The 10,020-nt window shown below is 39.1% G+C and overlaps 1 protein-coding gene across 4 annotated transcripts in view; it reads right to left on the minus strand.

Annotated features, from left to right (window-relative positions):
* The window catches only part of RAD51B (RAD51 paralog B), an 800,423-nt gene that overhangs the window by 418,646 nt on the left and 371,757 nt on the right, over positions 1–10,020 (minus strand). The gene's annotated exons all lie outside the window — the stretch shown is intronic.

Genomic DNA, 10,020 nt, shown 5'->3' on the forward strand with positions numbered 1-10,020 from the left:
CAAAGTGCTGGGATTACAGGCTTGAGCCACCGCGCCCGGCTCATCCATTCTTTTTTCAAGGTTTTTAGTTTCTTTGTGCTGGTTACGTAGTTCCTCCTTGAGCTCTGAGAAGTTTGATCAACTGAAACCTTCTTCTCTCAACTCGTCAAAGTCATTTTCCATCCAGCTTTGTTCTGTTGCTGGCGATGAGCTGCGTTCCTTTGGAGGGGGAGATGTCCTCTGATTTTTTGAATTTCCAGCTTTTCTGCACTGCTTTTTCCCCATCTTTGTGGTTTTATCTGCCTTTGGTCTTTGATGATGGTGATGTATTGATGGGGTTTTGGTGTGGGTGCCCTTTCTGTTTGTTAGTTTTTCTTCTAACAGTCAGGACCCTCAGCTGTAGGTCTGTTGGAGTTTGCTTGAGATCCATTCCAGACCCTGTTTGCCTGGGTATCAGCAGCGGAGGCTGCAGAAGATAGAATATTGCTGAACAGCAAGTGTTGCTGTCTGATTCTTGGTCTGGAAGCTTTGTCTCAGGAGTGTACCCAGCCGTGTGAGGTGTGAGGTGTCGGTCTGCACCTAGTGGGGGACGTCTCCCAGTTAGGCTACTCAGGGGTCAGGGACCTCCTTGATCAGGCAGTCTGTCCATTCTCAGATCTCAACCTCTGTGCTGGAAGATTCACTGCTCTCTTCAAAGTTGTCAGACAGGGGCATTTACCTCTGCTGAGGTTTCTGCTGCTTTTTGTTTAGCTATGCCATGTCCCCAGAGGAGGAGTCTACAGAGGTAGGCCAGCCTCCTTGAGTTGTGGTGGGCTCCACTCGATTCGAGCTTCCTGGCGGCTTTGTTTACCTACTTAAGCTCAGCAATGGTAGGCACCCCTCCCCCAGTCTCACTGCTGCCTTGCAGTTAGGTCTCAGACTGCTGTGCTAGCAATGAGGGAGGCTCCATGGGCGTTGGACCCTCTGGGCCAGGTGTGGGATATAATCTCCTGGTGTGCCGTTTGCTAAGATCCTTGGTAAAGCACAGTATTAGGGTGGGAGTTACCTGATTTTCCAGGTGTTGTGTGTCTCAATTTCCTTTGGCTAGGAAAAGGAATTCCCTTCCCCCTTGTGCTTCCCAGGTGAGGCGATGCCTCGCCCTGCTTCAGCTCTCGCTGGTCGGGCTGCACTCGTGGACCAACTGTCTGACACGCTCCAGTGAGATGAACCTGGTACCTCAGTTGAAAATGCAGAAATCACCCGTCTTCTGTGTCGCTTAGGCTGGAGCTGTTCCTATTCGGCCATAGCTCTGATATATTATCTGATGGTTTTATATATATTAATTTATTTCCCAACCAAGTTGTTGAGTAACCTTCCCCCCGGTATCTAGTCTACAATCTACAATATAATTCAATCTGGCCTAAGGCCTTTAATTCATTTAAGAAAGCCAGGAGCTCTCGTACTTTCTTATGTTTTATTTTTCTTTTTTCCCGCTTAAAGTCATGTGTACCATATTCAGTTGGCAATACAAAAGAGGTGCTACAATAGTAAAGGTGGTACAAAAACAAGACCTGAAATGTTCTTTTCGTTCTTCTATCTTCTCCAAACATTGGTTTCAATGGGGAAAGCGGGTGGAGGGAGGGAAATGTGATTAGATTCTTGTACACAGGGAGCAAGGACCTTGAACTAAAAGTGGAGGTAGCCTTATATTCAGATAAATCAGTCACTAGGCACTGGGTGGGGAGGGGAAAGGGTCACATAGAATGTTCTGAGCTAGGCCACTTACTGATTTTAGACATGCTTACCTAGGAAATGCACCATTTAGCAATGCCCTCGTTCTGACCATAGCACATTAGTCAGAGAAACATCCTAGGAGACAAGATCAAGGAAGACAAGGCACATGTTTGAGTGTGGGAACACAACTGACACTAAGTGAAGCTTGAGAACCTGAAAATGAAAGTGACTGGAAATGAATTGAAACCACTCTGTTAGTAAAGAATGGAATGCGAAAATGAAATGAACATTTTAAATAGAGCACACTGCCCTTCATTTTACTTGGTGACTCAGCCTGGGAGTTTCTGTAATACATACAGAATTCTGTTTGGTGAAGTGACCTACTTGCTCTTTGTGGACGACTGTATGATGAACAGCTGAGGAGTAACTCACTCCATGTCACCATGATACTGATTACAAGCACATTTCTTTCCTTTTGCAGAGTGCTATGGAGATTTCAAAGCACTTTTCCAAGTATTTTCTCCTTTAATTCTCACACAAAATCTGTGAGATTGTTGTCCATTTTGTTACAGGTAAGGAAACTGTTTTAAGTTCAGTGTTTTTTCCATGATACTACAGCAGTGGCAGTTACTACTACAGCTCACCCAGAATTCACTGAAGGCCACCAAGACACAAGGGGCATTCCATTACCATTAAGTAACCTAAGGCCTGGTCATGTATATACATAGAACACTATGTTATCATCCCTAACATCTTTAAGATCAAACACACATGTACAAGAACATTTTTAAGGTAGTCCTATCTGTTTGGCCCCAGAGTATTTGAATACTGCAACATAAACACTGATCACCTTTATTTGTTTCAGGCACGGTGTATAAAAATTGTCATCCCATTGAATAAATCCCTTGTTACCTGGTCTCAACGTTCCTAACTATAGTACTATTCTAAAGATATTGCTGGCTGGGTATGGTGGCTCACACCTGTAATCCTAGCACTTTGGGAGGCTGAGGTAGGTGGAACACCTCAGGTCAGGAGTTTGAGACTAGCCTGGCCAACATGGTGAAATCCTTTCTCTACTAAAAATACAAAAATTAGCTGGGTGTGGTGGCATACACCTGTAGTCCCAGCTACTCCGGAGGCTGAGGCAGGAAAATCACTTGAACCTGGGTGATGGAGGTTGCAGTGAGCTCAGATGGCGCCACTGCACTCCAGCCTGGGCGACAGAGTAAGACTCTGTCTCCAAAAAAAAGAAAAAAGAAAAAGAAAAAAAGATATTCCTAGAGTGTGTTTCATTCAGATTAACACAGCCTGATGAAATTCCAGTGCCAAATAAGGAAAAAGATCATGTGCTTGTGGAAGAATATTACTGACTGGCAAGAAGCTTCCTTTAATACCACTTAAAAAGATTAGCAGGAGGAAGAAAATCAAGGTTACAATAAAAGAATTATCACTAAAATTTCTCAGTGTAATTCCTTTCTTTGATGCCTAAACACAGTATCTTCTATTCTAGGAAGATGGTAGTTAAGGCATGTGTATCTGAAGGGCAGGAGATCCCTAAGTGGATACAGAATATCTTACAATCATCTTCCCAAAAGTAGATTTAAAGTGTATGGTGCATTTTTCAGATCTAAATATTCTCCTTTCTCCTTGCCCTCTCTTCTGCTCTTTTAAATATTGGAAAAAAATAAAATAAAACAAACAAGGCAACGAATAACATTTTAAAATGCTCATGGAAAAACTCATCTTCTAGAAGGGAATCTTAGTGGGAGGGACAATTCCTCTCAGGGTTATCATTGAAGGTGTGAAAATATGAGGCCCTGGAATCCAGAGGTGTCACCCAACAAGGCTGCAGCAGGGACCATTAGCAATGGCTGCTGTGCCCTCTGTCACTGCCTCAACTTAGAAAGGACGTCTTTGTCAGCCTCATGGTACCTAGCATGGTGCCTACCTCACAGAGAGTTCTATGAATAATTGCTGAGTGAAATCAGATGAAATGCAAACAGGTTCAACATGCTCCAAAGTATTAGATACTTGAGTGCTAGAGTGGAATTGTTCTCAATTGGAAGAAAAGAAAAAAATATACCATTTTGAGTTGTAAGTCTTCAAGTCTTGCAATGTGAAGGATGACAAAATCTTCCTGATCTCCAAACTGGGTCACATCATGAAAGAGGAAAGTACTTCTGCAAAGTGCTACACCCTAGAAAACATCTTAAACTACTCAACAAAACAAGATTTCACCTCAAGGGAAGCCTGTCAAAGATCTCCACAGATTCCATTCAATTCAGTAAAGATTTTACCTTCAGATTGCCCATAGAGGTTGCCTGTGGCTGCTGGCTACTCAACTGCTGCTGAGCACAGTGTAACTCTAGCATAAGGCAGCTTGTCATCCCACAGATGTGCTCTCCACTAGGGTATAATATATAACCCCAGTGAGTTTTACTGTTGAATACAGATGCTGTAATGTATGGTGCAGCTACAGACCTGCATGGAGGGTCAGTTAACCTGAGTTCAAGCTCTATCATTTTCCAGCTGTGGGGCCATGGACACACTATTTTATGTCTCTGAGCCTTGGTGTTTTCCTGTGGAAAGGAAGGGGCTTAAAGCAGATAACCTCAAAGATCCTCTCTAGCTTCTAACATTTGTAATACTCCACGACTCTGTGAAGAAAAGCAACTAAAATTAAACCCTTTGTTGTTTATATACTGCATAGAAAACAAGTTGATACATCAACAAGGTCACACACACATGATCCTATTAGGAAAACCAGCCCTTTCTGTGGCTGAAAGGAATGAGAATATCCTGGCTTTCGAAGTGGGCAAAGATTTGGTTTGGACTTCTCTCCAAGAGACAGCATGTCTCAGCAGTCAAACTGATGCCAGTAGCCACAGGCTGGGTCATTGCTTTTAGTGAGGCCCAGCAGGCACAACACAAATTTCTTAATTACCATTACTATAACCTTTACCACACCTTGTTTTTCTTGGGGACTCTCTTGGTCAGGTAATCCGGGATAGATCCAACCCAATTTATAAAATTTGAGGCATTTCGCACTGTAGGTAGGATTACATGCTATTTTAAGAAACCTCTTGGGGGATGAGGAAATATGTTGTTTTTCTTTTAAATATTATACTGTATATCGATTCCAAATGCTAGCTGAACTTTTAAAGAAAAACATGAGTTCCCTTAAAAATAGCCTGTCTACAATGCCTCCTAGACTTGGGCACTTTATACACATAGTATAACTTGCTTAGCATGTAATTAGAAATAAAATAATATTTAGTGAACACATTTAAAAGGTTAAGAAAAGCTAAACGTAAATGTTCCCAAAACATTAAACATTAATTAACGTGAGCTGACTTGTTTACTTTAAAGTTATATTCTCAAAAAAAAAAAAAAAAAATCTCAAATGAGTTACTCACCAGGACCTCAGAATGTTACTTCATAGAAAGATATAAAAAATACACATGTAAAAGGTTAAGAAAAGCTAAACGTAAATGTTCCCAAAACATTAAACATTAATTAACGTGAGCTGACTTGTTTACTTTAAAGTTATATTCTCAAAAAAAAAAAAAAAAATCTCAAATGAGTTCCTAAATCCAGATTTTAAAACCTTTGGTAACCAAATATCAAATCCAAAGGCCCAGTCTCGGTCTTCAATTTTCCTTGACCACTCTGCAGTATTGGACTGCTGGAATTCTTTCTAATCCTGACCACCACGACTCTCCCTAGTACTGGCTCCCCTACTTCTTTGACTTCATGCTGTACATCTCTTTCCCCAGGCTATTCTTATCTCCTTCTTCTCCTACTGTAACTTTTTAATGTATCACAAAATGCCATCGTCTGCTCTTTTCTCTTTTAGTATCTTTTTCTTACAGTCTTGCCTTTGGATTTGGCAAACTCTAGATGTATTTACTCCTACTCTGTGTGGATGACTTCCTAATCTTAATCACTATGCTTCACCCTGTTATGTGAATTTTGATTTTCTATCTTCCCCCACTGCATGCTGAACATCTCTACCATTTTGCATCATTATTTGAAATTCAGAAGCCATGTAAAACTGAATTGAGCAAGTAAGAAACCTATGGGAATGAATTAAAATTGGAGATATCAGTGAATCAATTCATGATTTCTAAAATATGCATATATGCATATGTAGGTGTATATGTGTGTGTATATATATGTATGTATGAGTGTGTGTATGTGTGTATTTTTCCCCAAGTTCACTTCACTGAAAGAGTCAAGAGCCAAGATATCTCAATAGTAATGAGCACACCTATGCCCAGAACTTGGTCTTTAATACTATTTCCACTAAAAAAGAACTGGGGTTTCTTGGGAAAATGGGTGATTTGAGAGCTTAGTCAGAATAGGCACAAGGTGTGCCTAGGATAACTTATGCCAAAAATCAAGGAAGTATTAAAAAAAGATGGTGGAGATATGATACAAGAACATACTGGCTAAATCTGAGACAGTTTATGTACCAAAATGATTTGGTACAGTATCAACTACTGAATAGAACAGTGGATTCCATGACCAGTACAAACTGGTAAGAGATGCATATATGGATGGAGAGAAGAAAAAGCTCCTGTTTATTAGAAAATGTCTACTGTTGACAGGCGAATGTGGAAGGAATGTCAAAGATGGAAAATCATGATATTTCATTCATCTTATAAAGTTTGGACTATACAAGAATCATCAATAGATAATAAATTTGGGGGTAGTGATGAAGAGCAAGCTATTTGTTTCCCACTGATTACTCAGTGCTTTTAAAGGAAAAACAGTACCTATACAAAGGAAAAATTAGACAATGCCTTGACCTGGCGATCAAAATTTACATCACCATGAGTGGGAGATGGACATCCTATGCCTGCAGATATGATAATTCAAGGACAAAATATCACCTGGATGACAAGGTATAACCTGATTCTAATCAGAAGGAAATATCAGACAAATTCTTAAAAAGCAAGGTCGGGGGCTTAAATTCTTCAAAATTGTCAAAGTCATAAAAGATAAAGGCTGTAGACATGTTCTAGATTAAAGGAGACTAAAGGAACATGATAACTAAAGACAATACCTAATCCTATGCTGGATCCTGTGCTGGAGGGAAAAAGTGCTATAAACAACACTATTGTATCTTTGAGCCAACTGACAAAACTGGCATATAAATGGTAGATCAGAGAGAAGTATTCAATCAAATTTACTAAAGTCGATAACGCTACTAAAGTTATATAATAGAATATCCCCTTTCTTGGAAATACCACACTGAAGTGTTTGGGGGTATAGAATCATGATAAATTTAATTTAGCCTCAAATTGCTCAAAAAATATTATACATATATATGCATATGTAGCTAGAATAAATTATAAAGCAAATGTAAAATATTAGCAACAGGTGAATATGGATAAAGGTATTTATTATGTGGACTCTTTTCATTCTTGCAACTTTTCTTACTTCTAAATAAAAAGTAAAAAAATAAAAATGAAAAAAACACAAAAACCAACCAAAAAAGCCTGGATTGAAACCTTTTATCCCAGCCCCCAAAAAAGCTGTCTCTATCTTTTATTGGCTTTATTATCCTAAGCAGGTTGAAATATTGCACTTGTCCTGAAGAGTCTTCTCTCTCTCACCTCTCAGAGCCATTTCACCACATACTGCCTATTTATCCTTCATAATGTTTCACTTCTATCCCTTCCTTTGAATTCCTACCACTACCACCCTATTTCAAACATCTATCATTTTACAATAAATTGCTACAATTCATCACTCCTAAAATAGGCTTTGTCTATTCAAAAACATCTTACACATATTTATCATCTTTGCCTGCAACCATATTATTTTTATTCTGTCACTCATCTCAAATTTTCACTATGAACTGTATAACACCTAAAATAAATAAGTGCCTAACTTCTTAGAACTTAAAAAAACTGAATAGTGAATTAATGCATTTTATGGTAGGAAAGAATTGAAAACACCAAGGAGCACACTCGCCTCTCAAAAATCAAAATAACTCATGGTCTCAGAGTGTATATAACCACTGCTAACGACTCATTAAGCATCCTCTCTGATTTTTTTCGTTGTCATAAGTGTAAATATATTTTACAAAATGGAGACCATACTATAGATTGTTTTACAACCTACTTTTTCACTTCTTCCTATATCAGGAGTATTTCCCCATTTGGATAAATATTTTTATACAATATGATTTTTAATAGCTATAGAGCAATACAGTATATACTTGAAATATAATTTTTAATTCTTATAGAGAGCACAAATAAAAATAATTTGTAAACACATACTTGTATTCATCTCTTACTGATTTATCTAGGGTAAATAGCTATCTTTTAAAAACTTAAATAACATCTTCCACCACTTAATGTATGCAAACACACTAGAGACATACCTCACTTTATTGTACTCCACTTCATCGTGCTTCACAGATACTGCAACTATTGCAAATTGGAGGTTGTGGCAACTCTGCATTGAACAAGTCTGTTGGTGTCATTTTTCCAATAGCATGTGCTCATGCATGTCTCTGTGTGATATTTGGTAATTCTCACAATATTTCTAACTTTTTCATTTATGATTATGTTATTATGGTGACCTGTGATCAGTGATCTTTGATGTTATTCTTGTAATTGTTTGTGGGTGCCATGAACTACACTTATACATGAAAGCAAATTTAATTGATAAATATGTGTATTCTGACTGCTCCACTGGCCAGCCATTTCCCCATCTTTTTCCCTCTCTATTCCCTGAGACAATATCAGTATTGAAATTTGTTCAATTAATAACTTTTCTTTTCTTTTTAATTAATTAAGCAAAAAAGTGAGCAAATATGGAAAATCGTAACATTTGAGGGATTTTTTTTTTTTTTTGAGACAGAGTCTCGTTCCGTTGCCCAGGCTAGAGTGCAGAGACACGATCTCGGCTCACTACAACCTCCACCTCCCAGGTTCAAACGATTAACCTGCCTCAGCCTCCCAAGTAGCTGGGACTACAGGCGCCTGCCACCTCGCCCGGCTAGCTTTTTTTGTATTTTTTAGTAGAGACGGGGTTTCACCGTGTTAGCCAGGATGGTCTCGTTCTCCTGACCTCGTGATCCGCCTGTCTCGGCCTCCCAAAGTGCTGGGATTACAGGCTTGAGCCACCGCGCCCGGCCTCAATTAATAACTTTTCAATAACCTCTAAGCATTCAAGTGAAAGAAAGAATCACACTTCTCTCTTTTTAAATCAAAAGTTAGAGATAATTTAGCTTGGTGAGGGAGGAAAGTCAAAAGCCAAATCAGGCAGGTAGCTAGGCCTCTTGTGCCAAACAGTTGGCCAAGTTATGAATGCAAAGCAAAAGTTCATGAAGGAAATTAAAAGTGCTACTCCAATGAACACATGAATGATAAGAAGGCAAAACATCCTTATTGCTGATAGGGAGAGTTTTAGTGGTTTAGCTAGAAGACCAAACCAGCCACAACATTCCTTTAAGCCGAAGCCTAATCCAGAGCAAGGGCTTAACTCTCTTCAACTCTACAAAGGCTGAAAGAGATCAGAAAGCTATAGAAGAAAAGCTGGAAGTTAGCAGGGGTTGCTTCATGAGTTGTTTAAGGAAAGAAGCCACCTCCATAACATACAAATACAAAGTGAAGCAGCAAGTGCTGATGTAGAAGCTGCAGAAATTTATCCAGAAGATCTAGCTAAGATCATTGATGAAGGTGACTAAACTAAACAACAGATTTTCCATGTAGACAAAATAGCCTCATACTGCAAGAATATGCCATCTCAGACTGTCAAAGCTCAAGAGCAGAAGTCAATGCCTAGCTTCAGAGCTTCAAAAGACAGGCTGACTCTCTTGGTAGGGGCTAATGCAGCTGATGACTTTAACGTGAAGCCAATGCTCATTTACCATTCTGAAAACCTAGAGTCCCTAAGAATTATGCAAAAGCTACTCTGCCTGTGCTCTAGAAATGGAATGACAAAGTCTGAATGACAGCACATCTGTTTACAGTATGTCTTACTGAATATTTTAAGCCCACTGTTGAGACCTACTGCTCAGAAAAAAAGATTTCTTTCAAAATAGTACTGCTCATTGACAATGTTCCTGGTCACCCAAGAGCTCTGATGGAGATACATAAGATTAAGGTTGTTTTCATGCCTGATTCTGTATCCCACAGATCGAGGGATAATTTCAAAATTCAAGTCTTATTATTTAAGAAAGAAATTTTTGTAAGGTTATAGCTGCCACAGATAGTGATTCCTCTGATGGATCTTCACAAAACACATAAATTGAAAACCTTCTGGAAAAGATTCACAATTCTAGGTGCCATTAAGAACATTCATGATTCA

Source organism: Colobus angolensis, unplaced genomic scaffold (genome assembly GCF_000951035.1).
Source record: "Colobus angolensis palliatus isolate OR3802 unplaced genomic scaffold, Cang.pa_1.0 Scaffold3, whole genome shotgun sequence".
In the NCBI taxonomy this organism is placed as follows: Eukaryota; Metazoa; Chordata; class Mammalia; order Primates; family Cercopithecidae; genus Colobus; species Colobus angolensis.